Genomic DNA, 14,082 nt, shown 5'->3' with positions numbered 1-14,082 from the left:
AAAATATATTAATAGGTATATGCCAAATCTCATTCATGTACTGTCCATGAATAGATTCAGTATTTTAGTACAAAGACTTTAAATATCAAGTTCAAGTGAGTTCTGATATCATGGTTCTGTAGATATTTATACTGCAGGATAAAGTTGTTCATCTAAAATCACAGTCTGTCCCAAGCAGATGCATGCCATAAAGAAAAAGAAAGAAAAATCCCATGAATTTTCTTCTTTTAATTTTCTGCTAGTGTAATGCATAAATCTATGTTACTGTAGTAATCAGCTAAACTAATAAAATAGAGAATAATTTCGTAATTATCCTAGTTGCAATACTACTCATTTTTGATACTTAGTAATGGCTAACCTTATGCTTTATTTAAACCATGTGTTGTTTAACATCTCTGCAATCTTGGGAAAATTGCCTACTGCAAGGAGTTATTCTCTCACTTTTGCTGCCAATCAAGCCTGTTAAGAGGAAAAATAAGATTATATATGTGACACTCCTATAAAAACTGAAAGTGTTAGAGGAGAGTAGATTTTTAAGGTTGAGAAGATAAATATTTATAATTATTAGTAGTGAAATCTTGTGACTTGGATTAAGAATGGCTTCTTGAATTGGAAGCCATCTTCTAGATTGGGGTGGGCAACCTTTTTGTGAGTGCATGCCAAAACCAGAAAAATCTCTGACTCAAAATTCTTCTGCGTGCCAACCCTAATTTTTTGAGAACATGTTACGCCTACTTGATATCTCTTAAGGTGTATGTATGTGAAGAACCTTGAAGAAATAATAAAATTCATTTGAGCGACAAAAACACAGTATATGATGATGAAAAATACATTTATTTTTTAATGTATACATATACACTGATAGTCTGACAGAAAACTTTATGACTCCGTTTGATATTATCAGTGGGACTTTTGCTGCTGCATCACTGATGACAGAGATTTTACATCAGGTTTATATTTCGTGACCTTCAGAGATATGCACGAGCTACTACTTTCATCCGTCAAGCTACCCCTATTACGAGACTTAACAAAATTCATCACTGAGAACAAAGATTCACAAGCATATGTGGATGAAACCAAAACACTGGTCGGATCTAGGAAGGCAGGGAGAGTTAAGGCAGAGGCATAGAAATTGCTCTTCCCCTCTCTCGTCAATCCATGTCTATGGTCTTTAAGATAACTTGTTATGTAAAATTGTTTATTTATCTAAGATGCACCTACACTGAATTTATCTGAAAAATAAAAAAGTTGATATTAAGAAAAAAATTGTAAATGGAAGATTATAAGAGAGGGTTTCGTGTGCCAGCAAAAGTTACTGGCCTGCCATGTTTGGCACGCGTGCCAGGGGTTGCCCACCCCTGTTCTAGATCTTTATTCTCAAGTTGTGTGAAATTTGAAAATGTCTTAGATAAAAACTGCTGCCTAACTTGTCACCCAGTTTTCTTCCAATGCACAGAACAAGAAACCTTTCAACAAATGATTGTGTGCACCATCTGTCCGTTTTGTGTTGCATAGTAAATTTTCTACTAAAAATGTCCTTTGCTTCCTACATCAGAACACAAGTAATTTTCTATCTTTCTTGGTCTCATAAAAAAACTTAATTTAGTCTTTCATATAAGTTGTTGAAGGCTAGAGTTGTATAAAAGGTAGGTATACATAAACTCTAATTTAACTTAAAATTCTATCAATAAAGAATTGCAAGTATTTCTGAGGTAGAATTTCAACCACTTTTTGATGTCTTTTCTTGCTATTTGCAACTTCAACTATGTGTGTAACACATTTGCAAACTCTAAATTTTATATTATAAGTCTTTTAAATGAATATGATATATAAACATATACACATTTTATATCAGTTTGGATATAAATACATATAGGTTCCTCTAAACTTTTAAAAGCTAAACGTCTCAGAAAGATGTATTTTATATATGTAGCCATTTATAAAATGGTCAACATGCAAATATAAGTCTGGAAATTACCACAAAACAGTTAAGAAAAATAATTATGCAGTGCTATTTTTTATCATAATCTAATGTAAATATGTGATGTATACTCCAGCTAGGCATCAATATTCAAAATATATTAATATAGTTTTATGCCAAATCTCATTCATATATTGCCCATGAATAGATTCAGGAAAGGAATCCCAAGAACAGAATATAAAAGATAAACCAAATAACTTATATGCTTACAGGCATTGCTCATGGACATGGGCAATAGGGTAGTGAAGACATGGGGGTGAGGGTGGGTAGGGCCTGGGAGGATAGGGGTAAAGGGGGGAGAAAATATCTGTAATACTATCAACAATAAAAAGGTTATTAAAAAAAGATTTAGAGGCTATGAGTACACAGAAAACACAATGTATAAGGGCACAGATTGATATCAGCTCAAGTTATTCAGTACTTACTATGTGCCAGTTGCCCTTATACACTTCATTTAAATGGAAACTAGTTACTCTTACCGATGGAAGAAACTGGACATTTGAGAAGTTTTACTTTCCTAAATAATACTACCTAATTTTTTTTAGGAATTTAGGCATTTGTTTATTTTCTTATTTTACTTACATAAAATAACTCTCACACTTTTAATAAATCACATCCTCAGGCACAAGCACCATGATTCATGACCTCAGAGCAAAATCAAAGATACCCAGTATGCCCTAGCCGGTTTTGCTCAGTGGATAGAGCATCGGCCTGCGGACTAGACTGAAAGGTCCCGGGTTCCATTCTGGTCAAGAGCACATGCCTAAGTTGTGGGCATGATCCCCAGTGGGGGGCGTGCAGGACCAGGCAGATCAATGATTCTCTCATCATTGATGTTTCCATCTCTTTCTCCCTCTCCCTTCCTCTATGATTAAAAAAAATACCATTTTTTTTTTTAAAAAAAGGATACCCGGTATCAGCAAAATGCTTTGTATGCAGTAGGTTATCAATAAATGTTCATTGAATTAATTAAAATTAATCTGAATATAACTGATCCTGGCAAATGTTTGTAAATTTTACTTTATCAAGTTTTTTATTAATTGATTGATTGCTTGATTTGAGAGAGAGAGAAAAACATCAATTTGTTTTTCCACTTATTTCCTGGTTGATTTTTGTATGTGCCCTAAATGGAGACCGAACTCGCTACGTTGGTGTATCAGGACAACATTCTAACCAACTGACTACCTGCCCATGGCTTATTTGATCAAGTTTTGTTGTGAATGAACCAAAGAAGACTTGTATATTAAAAAGTTGTTTTTCTTGCAAGAATTTATATATAAAATATTATGTAATAAATCACATTTTAGTATACTAGAAACCATAGTTACAATTTTCCTTTAAACATGGTTGCAACCTTAATGATATAGCAAAATATTTTATTCTGCAAGTATAATATAGTTTATATTTATAATTGCTAAAACATGTCACTTCCTAGAATTATGGGGAATAATTCCTTATGCACAAAGGCTTTACCTTAGAGTAAATAAATGTTAGCCATCATCCTAATTTATGCCTCCCGAGAGAGTGGTTCTTTGCCCCTAAGAAGATATTAAATAAAATCTAGTCTTGATGAATTCAGGTTCCTTGTTTGGCAAGAATTGTACTGCTACTAATTAATTAAAATAGAAATGAAAGAGTCCAGGATTTAAAAAACAAACAAAACAACAACAAAAAAAAACACTTTCTAATGGAACAACTGAGCTTTGAATCAATCTAAAACTATCTTCTTAGAAGAGAACTGGTGATGTCCTAATACCAAGTCCCTGGGCTCTAGTGCTGAAAAGGAGGCCACTGGGAACAACACCGCATTCTTAAAATTTCAATAGAGAAACAGTATCTGCACATATGCCACTCTGGGATTCTTTCAGGAATTTCTCTATCTTTGTTTTTCATTATGCTAAATTCATTTCTCCCCAATTGTAAATCCCCTCCCCCTCTTGCTTTCTATTATACTTCCCCTGAACCTATATTTTCTGTGTTCTTTTACAGAGTCCACCTGATAAGTTGGGGCTATATTCCAAGTATCCCCAAGATCTAGGATGCATTTGGGCTAACATTTTGAACTAATTTTATCCTTTAAGAAAAGTTCATGAAACCAAAAGTCCAAGGTGTGCCGTATCTGTTTTATTCCCTGCATGATGTTTATATCAATTTTTACATTGCCAATTTCTCAAAACTATAATTTCAACAACCTAGATATCTATACTTATAACATGACAGCTGTAGTTAAGTTCATTCCAACACTTTTCCAGCAAGGGATGACATACATTCTTAGGAATTGACAATGGGAAGTGACTTCAGTATCCTCCTTCAGCATCTTGATAGGACAAAGTTAACTATAAATATAAAACTGTGTTTTGATTTTTAAAAATTATTTGGAACATACAGTCAAGGTGAATATACATATGTGCTCAATATAGTAAATGAGATATGTTTAGGAATGGAAGCAAAACATTTGCAATTTATTCCATATGACTTTCAACCTAATAGGGCCAACTTACTATGTTCAGTGACCTTGGGAAATCAGGCTGTTTAGAGGTCATGAATGTTAACTTGAAGCCTCTGTGACAGTGACAAGAAATTTGCAGTGATGCCAAGAGGAGTAATTCCTCCAGATGAGTGGGTAAATCCCCTTCATCAATGAAGGAGGGTTGTTCATTTTGACCCTTTGCTCTGATTTGGGGACAAAGGGACAGACAGAGCTAACATTGCTACATTTACAGAGCAGGCAGTATGTTCGGGTCCTGTCACTTTCTTTCCAAAACACCCCACTGGTTCTCATCATAATTATAAAATCCAAATTCCTTTTCATTGTCTCCCTGTTTGATCTGACCTGGAGCCTCTCTCCTCTGGACTCATTCCCAGGCATGATAGAATTCTAATTTGATATTTTAGTAATTTTTGAAGACAGTTTTATAGAATTTTTTTTCAAATGAATAGGTAGCTACTGATGTCCAACTCAAATAAACTTTCAAAGCATTTTCTAGAGTCTGGAATATCAATGAAAAATTACAACAGATATAATGGACATAAGAGAAATTAATAATCAGTTAACAAAAATGAAAATGTAAAAACTAAATCTTAGCAAGTGTACCAATTTTTAATAAATAACTCAAATGAAAAACTAATATATTCATTGAGAAATTACTGTAATATAGAGTCAAAGATTAAAATGTTGAAAATAAATTTTCTTCTTTTGTGCCAACCCTTAAAAAAATATTCATATTCACAAATTTTTCTGGAATACAAAAGCTTCCACAATCAGCATTTTTATACACTCTTATTTTCCAAAACAATATAAATATGATGAATAATTTCATTAAATATTATCCATAAATAGAAATCAGAAAAACCATATGAAATTAGCTTGTATGTTTTATGTGAAGAATTTCCTAGACCTGATATTCTGAACAAAGCAGAAATGACTATTCTCTTGATGTTCCACAATTTTCTTTGCTATTCAGAAAATTTACAAAGATGCAAGACAGCTTTATGTTAGACATAAGTAGGAGATGTTTTCAGAGCAGTAACAAATCTGTGATTAGCATCTGGGTAAGAAGCAAATTGCCTTCTGTTAAGTGAAAAGAAAACAGTAAACCGTAATATTCTGGGAATCAAGTATCTCACTTCCTGAATTAAACTGCTCTTCTTTCTCCTTCCAAGCTCACAGAAATACCATACTGGGTGCCCTAACTTCCAAAGTCAAGGGTGAAAGACAAAATGAGCACACCTAAAAGTCTGGACAACTGAACATCATCAGCTTGATGTGGAAGCAAATGAGTTTGGTAGCTTTCTCAAGAGCTTGGTAGATTTCTGAGATAAATACACCTGGAAACATTATTTTATATGCTCATAAGTAAGAACACACAAAAAAATGTTTAATTTTTTTACCACAGGCCTCCAATGTGATTTTAGGTGTGTCATCCTATCTAATAGACAAACATGGTAATTGATCATACCTTTGCTATGCCTCCCTTTATCTAATCAGCACAATATGCAAATTAACCACCAACAAAGATGGCGACTAATTTGCATACTGCAGGCAGGGAGGGACAGCGCACGCCAGAAGCCCCAGAAGCCAAGCTGCCTTGCCGCCCGCGACCAGATCCTGTCACAGGCAGCAAGGCAAGCCGGCCCCAGAAGTCCCAGAAGCCACCTGATATGACAGTGAATCTATCAGTAAGCACTCTGAAAGTCAGTGGCATAAATTCACTAATTAAAAGACAGATTATGAGGGTGAATCAAAAACAAAACCCACTTTAAATATAAAGACACATATAGATTAAAAGTAAATGAATTAAGCTGCAGCCTGTTTTGCTCAGTGGATAGAGCATTAGCTCATGGACTGAAGGGTCCCAGGTTTGATTCCAGTCAAGGGCATGTACCTCAGTTGCTGGCTTGATCCCCAGTCTCTATCAGAGCATGTGCAGGAGGCAACCAATCAATGTGTCTCTCCCTTTCCCTTCACTCTCTCTAAAATTCAATGGAAAAATATCCTTGGGTGAAGATTAACAAAAACAAAGTAAATGGATTAAGTAACATTAAAGAGATTATAAGAAAAATATATTCCAAATTCTGTTAGTTGTATAATGGTTATGTTTAAATTATTAACACCTAAGAAATTGGGTGAAGGGCACATATAATATGCTGTAGTATTTTATAGTTGTTTTTTTTTTACATGTATGAGATTATTTCAAATTAAAATATTAAAAAATTAAAAATTAATAAAATATTAATTGAAATGTGTATGCATTACATAAAAAATCTCCTAATTGCTTCTAGCATAATTTATTAAATTGTGCTAAAATTTACAAGGGTTCAATTAAAAAATATCTTAATTCTAAATGATATAATAGAAAATATATAATAGTGCAGTTATAAGCACTTATCTGAACATAAAAATTTAAAGAAGTGAATTTAAAGAAGGGATTAGCCAAAGAAAATATATGCACAACCCATGGACACAGACAACAGTATGGTGATGGCCAGAGAGAAGTGAGGGGCAAGAGCTGGGTAGAGGGAGAAAAAGGGGGGAAATAGGGACATCCTATATAATGATAATAATAATAATAAAAGGCTAATATGCACATTGACTGAACGGCAGAATGACCAGTTGCTATGATGCACACTGGCCACCAGGGGCCAGATGCTCAATGCAGGAGCTGCCCCCTGGTGGTCAGTGCACTTCCATATGGGGAGTGCCACTCAGCCAGAAGCTGGCTCATGGCTGGCCAGAGCAGTGGTGGTGGCAGGAGCCTCTCCCACCTCCGTGGCAGCACTAAAAATGTGGATCTAACTGTTTGGACCTGATTCCTTGGGGGCCTAAGCCTTTAGTCGGACATCCCCCGAGGGCTCCCTGGCTGCCAGAGGATGTCTGACTGCAAGCTTAGGCCTGATCCCCTGGGGAGTGGGCCTAAGTCGACAGGTGGACATCCACCAAGGGGTCTTGGACTGTGGGCACAGGCCAGGCTGAGGGACCCCCCCCTCCTGAGTGCACATATTTTTGTGCACTGGGCCTCTAGTCTTAGATATAAAATCAGAAATTTAAAATCTAAAGAAATACTTGAAATGTTTATGTTCAGGTTTTTGGGGGTACTTTGGTTCTCCTACTGCCTGTTGTATTTGCCCTCAAGAATGAATCTGAATTGCAAGACATTTCACAAAGTCTGGTTATATTTTTCACACTAAGTGCAATATTGTGCATGCTAAGTAGGTGGCGATAGTAGGGTCAGTACCCAGTGTTTGCAGTTGACCTCAAACTGTACCATAAGAAGCCAGTCACCTCACCCACATAGTTGTCAATTCCTGTAAAAAGTACAATTCTTTATTAAAAAGAAAAGTACAGTTTAGACCAGTATGAATGGAAACTAGTCACAACCAGAAGTGTAATTAGTAGCAGTTTTAAAAGTTATTGATGCATTGCCATATCTTTTTAATTTGCCCTAATTTCCTTGATTGATTATTTTAAAGTATTCTTAGAAATTAAAATGATCAATATGGTTATTTGCACAGATTTCTTAGAAGAACACTTTTATAATATAGGCATTATCCATATTTATTTTACTATCTTTTTCTTGAGATAAATTACTTCAAAAATTTAAGTATGAAACACAGCTCCTATTTGAAGCAAACATTTTCATTTTTAGTTACTTTTAAAATGTTCTCATTTATCTATAATACCATACATTTGTATTAATTTCCTCTACTTACCTCTTAATGTCAGAGTCAGTAATATGCTTAGAAATGGCACCATTTACCTCTGGCTTTCTTTTTTAGCTATTTAATTATCAGACCCATGAAAATATACATTTAAGATTATCTCTGTGGAAATACCTGTTTTTCATTCATTTTAAAATATAACGAAGTGTAATTTCAGTATGATTTGGATAAGCAGTTATTTTGAGGCAAACCATTTGCTAAAACAAATTATGGCATTATATTTTTATTGATTTCAGTGAGGAAAAAAGAGGGATAGATAGATAGATAGATAGATAGATAGATAGATAGATAGATAGATAGATGATAGATAGATAGATAGATAGATAGATAGATAGATAGATAGATAGATGATAGATGATAGATAGATAGATAGATAGATAGATAGATAGATAGATAGATAGATAGATAGATAGATAGATAGATAGATAGATAGATAGATAGATAGATAGATAATAAGAGAGAATCATTGATTGGCTGCCTCCTACACACCCCACACTGCAGATCGAGCCTGCAATCTGGGTATGTGCCCTGAGAATTGTGCCGAGACCTCCTGATTCATAGGTCAACACTCAATAACTGAGCTATGCCAGCCAGGCAAAAATCAATTTTATAAGAATAATTTTTAAAAGAAAAATGGCAATCCCTGAAAAATGAAAGAAGTTCCTTCTATAGAATTTTTTAAAAAAATATTCAATAATCTTTATATATAAAACCCTAACATACAAATAGACCAAATAACGGAAAAACTGAACAACTGGTCGCTATGACATGCGCTGACTACGAGGGGGCGCGCAGGGAACATGGCGGGCATTGGCTGCAGCTGGATGGTGGAACAGGTGAGCAAGGGTGCCAGAGCAAGATGGGCACCAGTCTCTGTCATCGGGGCAAGCCTCTGATGGTTACTGAAAATTCTTTGCTCCTGTGCACTGTGGTCCCGCCCAGTGCTTGCACCTGCTGCTGGTGCCAGCCCCAATTGCTCTGCACTGTCAGCACATGGGAGCAGTGGCAGCGGCGGTGGTGGCAGCAGCAGCAGGAGCGGAGCTGCCAGCAGAAAGGGGACCGGGGGCTGCAGTGGGAGGGGCCAGGGCCATGGCAAGAGAGGCTAGCGGGCACTTAGTATGGGCCGAGACCTACCCCTGTGGCCACTGCAGCCTCGCAGCCCACAGTTCCTTTCAAGGTGCATGAATTCATGCACTGGCCACCTAGTACAATTAATAACAATACATAAAAAGAATATATTTAATAACAATGGATACAATAAAAAATCAATTCAGATAAAAATGCGAAAATCATTATCTATGGTTTTTGACACACTTCATGTACTAGAATAATTATCTGAATAATGTCAATTATCAAAACACCTCACTACCTGCTCCCTTTTCCCTTAAAATGGGTAATTTTCAGCATTCATATAATGCATATACGTGGTGTGTCTTAAACTGAGTATTAACAATTTTTGTGCTCTTTTTCTAAAGATTTTATGTCTTTTATTCAAAATCACTGTGACAATTGTGGAAAAGTTTTTTTTCCATTGAAATATTTAATTTCTGATATAAGTTTTAATAAAGGATAGTATATTTTAGATAACACAAAAATACATTTTAGGAAGCTTTTTCCAGTTTCAGAACAACCAATGTAGTAGTAATAATGATAAGTCTAAGTTAAAATAGAAGTAATTTTCATTTAAATGAATGCCTACTACATTTCAAGCACCAATCTAGATTCTTAATGACACTTTTAAAAATATTAATATCCACCCCTTAAGGTATGGGCTACAATATGCATTTTGAACTGTGAAAATTCAGACTTTTAAAAGTAGGTAACTTGTTAAAAATCATGGAGTTAATGCATTATCAACCTAGAATTTGAACTTGAACCTTGTTTTATCTGCAAAGAAAAAAAACCAAAAGAATGGTGGGTGAATGGGGGAAGATAACAATATTTTTTTAAAAAATTACTCCTGAAATGACAAATACTAGATGACCATATTTTATGAATCTATTGATCCCCAGATAAGTCACAGTAGCTTTAATTTACTGAGTGATAAGTATGTGAGTTCTCATTCATCATCAATATAACTTTGCAAAATGTTTATTTCCACATTACCAATGAGGAAATTAATGCTAAAGATAATGAGAAACATGTCACTGCATTCAGGTGACACAGCTGTAACTGGAAGGTCTTGAATTTGAACCAACATTTAGCTGTCCAAAATTCCTCATTTTAAAGCACTCACCCTATCCACTCTTCAAATAATAACTTTTAATAAAAGTACTACAAAGTTGAATCTAACCATAAATGCAATTTAAAATACTCAAGATATATGTTCATTGCAGTGGCCAAGACATGCAGACAACCAAAGTGTCCTGCAAGATAGGACTGGATAAAGAAGATGTGGTACATATACAAGATGAAATACTCCTCAGCCATCATAAAAGACGAAATAGTGCCATTTACAACAACATGGATGGACTTTGAGAATATTATGCTAAGTGAAATAAGTCAGTCAGAAGAAGCTAAGAGTCATATGATTTTACTCATATGAGGGATATAAAACTGAAACTCATGGACACAAAGAGCAGTGTGGTGGTTGGCAGCATGAAGGGGATGAGGGAGTGGAGGGGGACCAATATATGGTGACTAAAGATGGTTCGATTTGGGGTAGCAGACACACAGTGCAATATATGCATTGTGTACATAGAAATCTACAACTGAAACCTATATGATCCTATTAACCAATGTCACCCCAATAACTTTAATAAAAATATAGAAAATACTCAAGAACACTGAAGATAACAATACTAAAAAGACAAACAAAAAACAATAAAAAACACAAACAAAAACACTAAATGACAAATACTAAATGACCACATTTTACTCCAGTATTGATCTGTAAAAATGTAGAAGGCTAGATTTTTTCCCACAGGAGATGATTTCCTATGATCTTTTCATCTACATCCCCCTCATTTATCACTCATGACATTTCCTTCTGTAATGCTGCTTTTTCCCATAACACAGCACAGGCTCAAATCACTTTAGTTGAAGCCTTATATCTGTTCTCAGGAGGTGACAATATTAACCTAGGAGTCAAATATTACAATTGTCTTTTCTATATAAGTTTACTAAAAGAATTAAATGCTATCTTTTATTTCAAAGAGTTGCTAAAAATAAAATTATAGATATAAACATTTTTCATTTGCTGCTTTATACTGTCCCCAAAAAGAATAGGATGCAAAGCATAACGATTGCCTACACTCATTCATTTCTAACAAGTGAAATCTCAACTCTAAGTTTTAAAGTTAACTTAAAAACCTGAAATACTTTGACTTTTCCGTATTCTAACCATTTCTGGATTTATCAATTATCACTAAGGTAAATATCAGGCATGTGCCTTATGTTCCAACCTTGGCATACACACATGAGACCACTCCTGAAACATGCATCCTCTTATCCAGGGGATAAATGAGAACTCATTTATGAATATGTAACCTACTTCTGGTAACTCTTCAATGCATTGTCTACAGTCTCCTTTCCTTCAGAAATCTGGCTTGATCATCCCTCCAAGCAAGAGAATATCTATTTGCCTCAAATCTACCAAGGATCTCTGGATCAAATCCCATGTTTCTTGTGCTCCTAAAATAAGAAAGACAAATATTCTTGAGGATTTTGAATGTGTCAGAGACATATTTTTACATATTGTTTAACCCCATTTGTCTTTTTTTATTTTAACTCTTTGTCTTCAAAACAATGATGATAATGAATCTTAGAGAGTAACAGGTTTGCCTAATGCATACAGTTAGAAAGTAGAGGATGTGGGATTTGCACCCATGCCATTCGTCTTCAGAACCTGTTTGATTGATCACTACCTTCTACTACCAGCAAGGAGTTTCTCTGTGTAGGATCTGATGGCATAGTGACATTCATGGCTAAGATCAATAAAAGGCTAGTTGTAATACTTTAAGCAATAAAACAACAACAACAACAAAAAAAACAAAACAAAAAAAGACTTAGAATTCCAGAAATAAATAAATAAATAAATAAATAAATAAATAAATAAATAAAAGGCTAGAGAAATGTAGTCGATGCTGAACAAAAAACTGTTCTAAGCCAACTCCAATTAAAGTCTGACTCAGAAGAAAACTTACAAAATGCTATACTAGTATGTAACAGCTTAAAAATGGGGAAGCTGAGGCAAAGCTAATAAATCACTTGCATCATTCAGTATTACAATAAATCTTAAGGCCCAGCTTTGGTTTTCCCTCCAAGGCACTGTAGTGTTTGGTGATCTCTTGTCTCAAAAGTAGAACAAGCTATGCCTTAATCTTTTTATCCCTAAACTTTAATTAATTGCTAGACTTATTTTGTTGCTGACTGACTGAAGTCTAAATTGAGTTAAAAATATTTGTATTGTTTGTGCATTCCTCTAGGCAGTGGTATTTTTTTACTTAATTTCTTTATGACTGAGGTGAACATTATTCTAATTGGTGTTCATTTCAGTAACTGTGAACTCTACCAAGTGGCAAATATGCGTAATAGCATAATGACCTATTTAAGTCTTTTATCTGTTAAACATTGGCCCCTAGTACCTTGGATCTCCAATGTCCCACGCCCTTTGAACTGAAGTGATAATAAATTCACAAGAAGATAACCAGAGTATTTATATTATACTTACCAAGAATCAGTTAAATTTTAATACATCTCAATTAACTTTTTAAATGTATCTTTATTATTGAAAGTATTACAGATGTCCCTTTTCCTCCATTCATCCCCTCCACCCTCCTCTTGTCCTCTCCCCAGGCTCTAAACATACAATTTATTAAAAAATTATCTTCTTGCCCTGGCTGGTTTGGCTCAGTGGATAGAGCGTCGGCCTGTGGACTGGAGGGTCCCGGGTTCAATTCCGGCCAAGGGCATGTGCCTTGGTTGCTGGCACGTCCCCAATGGGGGGTGTCCGGGGGGCAGCTGATCGATGTTTCTCTCTCATCGATGTTTCTGGCTCTCTGTCCCTCTCCTTTCCTCTCTGTGAAAAATCAATAAAATATATATTTAAAAAAATATTATCTTCTAACCTTTATAATACATATCACATTATTTTCTGAACAGCCAATACTGCCTAATGAGATCATTGTGTATATTAACCTCCTGAAAAATATTATCTATAATTTCTCCTGTTTCATGTTATCTATGTTTTTATACCAAGTTCCACACATATTTTTTTAAATTTGAAATCCATTGCCCTTAAGCAAATGCTTATTTTTATTAGAACACAAACTACATCACCATGGCTCATGGAGGTCTTCTTCTCTCACCTTAGAAAATTGTAATCTGCAAGGTTTTACTAGATCAACCTTTTAGTATAATCCCTAACAACTATTTTGTAGCTACTTACTTTTTAAATGTATACTTATTGTGATAACAGCTGGAGTATAAAAAAACCTGGAATTCAGTTTTTGTAAGCAACACATTTTTTGAGCAGATGGCCTGAAAGGCAAAGATAATTTTTAAGAGAGAGAACATACCCTAAATATTTATATATTTAATCATGTTATATTTGAAAAAAACATATTTGGAAAGGAGAGTAGATACTTACAACAACATTAATTTCCATCAGCATGCAGCACCCATACACACTAGCACAAAATTAAATAAATACTTGTTAGTTATTATACAGGTGACACAAATTCAAAGATGTGTTAGAGAAAATATAAAGTGAGATAATGAGTGAAGACTGCATAGGAAGAATACATAATAAAGAGTAAGGAAATTTGGGTTAGCAGAACAACAAGAAGTAAAACAGGCATTTTACACAAGTTGAGAAATAAACCCTCTGAGCTCAGGCCAGCGTGCACACTCTGAGAAACAGGGAGAGGCCATTGAAAAGT

This window comes from Myotis myotis, unplaced genomic scaffold (assembly GCF_014108235.1).
Source record: "Myotis myotis isolate mMyoMyo1 unplaced genomic scaffold, mMyoMyo1.p scaffold_m19_p_2, whole genome shotgun sequence".
Taxonomy (NCBI): domain Eukaryota; kingdom Metazoa; phylum Chordata; class Mammalia; order Chiroptera; family Vespertilionidae; genus Myotis; species Myotis myotis.
This window is presented reverse-complemented; position numbering follows the sequence as displayed.